Genomic DNA, 1,943 nt, shown 5'->3' on the forward strand with positions numbered 1-1,943 from the left:
ACCCCCGTGCCCCCCCCCCCGGGGCCTGCCGCGGGGCCGCCCACACAGCGAGCCCCTCCATCCCCTGTAGTTAGGCGGCAGGTACTGCCACCCACTGCTGACATTTATTAAACAACGTGCGTCACGTCAGGAGGGTCAGAACCCGGAAGAGCCCAGAACGCGCCGCTCTAACAGCCGGGGAGGTAGACACCCGCCTGGCCTTGAGGAACGCGGCCACCCGGGGTGGGAAGCTGGGGGTTCTCAACAAGGGCACGTCCCTCCTCAGGCTCTGCAGGGAGCTGCCGGGCGTGTGCAGGAGGACCAGGGGTTACTGGCCACGCCTGACCCTCAGTCACCGAGGCCGTGCTCACGCCGGGTCACCGCGGAGAACAACCCCCCACGCGGGTGCAGGCCTGTCTCCCGGGAGGAGGCGCTGAGCCAGGAGCGTCCTTAGATGCGGCCGAGCAGGTGGCCCCCTAGGCCCCGTCGGCGATGCCGCCCTCTGGGGACCGGTCGTGACGGGTCACCGCAGTTGTCGCAGCCCCCGGGCCGGCGGGCCACGCGGTGCTGGAGGGACGGGTGCTCGGTCCCTCTCCGCCCACACCCCTGCAGGCCGCGCCCTGCGTGGGACTCACACCGGGAAGGTTCGCCCCGCCCGACCCGGCCACGGAGCACGGGGTCTCGCCCTCCCCACCCCCTGCGGGCCTCACACTGAAGCCCACAGTCCCCACTTCGGGCAAACGCTGCCACACAAGCCCCGTCCCTCCTCCGTCCCCATCTGGTTAGACGCCCGTCCTCAGACTACAGGAGACATAGCAGGAGACGAGGCTCCCCCGCTGCTCATTTCTGGGGCTCAGACCCACGCTGGGGAGCTGGCCCTGCACCGTCCCTCCCCGGAGCCCTGAAGCTCCCCGGCCCCGGACGTCTGGGGTCTCCCCTTCCTCACGCTTCCAGGGGCCGCCCACAGAGCGTCTGANCTGACAACCGGCAAGCGCTGCAGCCCCTGCTGAGTCTGCGGATTTCCTCCTGGAAGTGGCAAGGCCCAGAACATTCTGGACAGGTCCGTGCAGCTCGTGCACGCTCGCTATCCCTCGGCCCTTCCTCCTGCTGACCCGGGCAGCTGACCCAGGCAGTGGGCCACCGGCTCTTCTCCACGTCCACGAGCCTGACACGGCCCCGTGACTTCAGGCAGGGAGGGCCCTTCCGCAGCCGGGCCTCATCTCTCAGGACCCCGGGGACCAGAGACCCCCTGGGCCGCCGTCCTGGGTGGGGCTGCCCCTGCCCGGAGCCCCCATGACCCTGGCTCCACGCGACCTGATCGTGTGTGTGGTCACAGGAGGCCGGGTGACACTCGCTGCCCCGTCCTTCTCGTCTGGGGGAACGCAGGCACCTGCGCACGGGAGACGCGGGGCTGCGGGGGGGCCCCGCGTGTGCACCGGCCGGGCGCCCGATGAAAGGCGGGCCGGGGCTGCCACGGCGAGTGCTCCCAGCCCCAGGCACACAAAGGGGCGCCACGTGATGTGGTGGCTGGCTGTGTCAGGCCGGGGATGCCTGCTCTGTGGGGATGAAGTCGGCCACGAGGCCACGGAGCCCCTCCCTCGGCCCTGGGGTGCGGGGCTCTGCCTGCTGGGCCGAGGGCAGGTGTCACGGCAAGGACACCTGCGGAAAACGCTTCACGACCTCCGAAGGGACAGGGCCGAGGAAGGCACTGCCGCACCCGCTTCGGTGATTTCTCCAAAGCTCATTTATCTTTACAGAGAGAGAGAGAGAACCCGCCAGCGGGGAGGGGCGGAGAGAGGAGAGGAGCCCAAGCAGGCGCCGCGCCGTCAACACCAAGCCCGACACGGGGCTCCACCTCATGAAGCCCTGAGATGGTGACCTGAGCCTGGACCAACAGCCAGACGCTTACTGGCTAACCCCACACCACTGCCTCTGGGGCCCCCCCGCCCCACCTCGCCCCTGCC

The sequence above is a fragment of the Crocuta crocuta genome, unplaced genomic scaffold (assembly GCF_008692635.1).
Source record: "Crocuta crocuta isolate KB4526 unplaced genomic scaffold, BGI_CrCroc_1.0 scaffold129, whole genome shotgun sequence".
Lineage (NCBI taxonomy): Eukaryota > Metazoa > Chordata > Mammalia > Carnivora > Hyaenidae > Crocuta > Crocuta crocuta.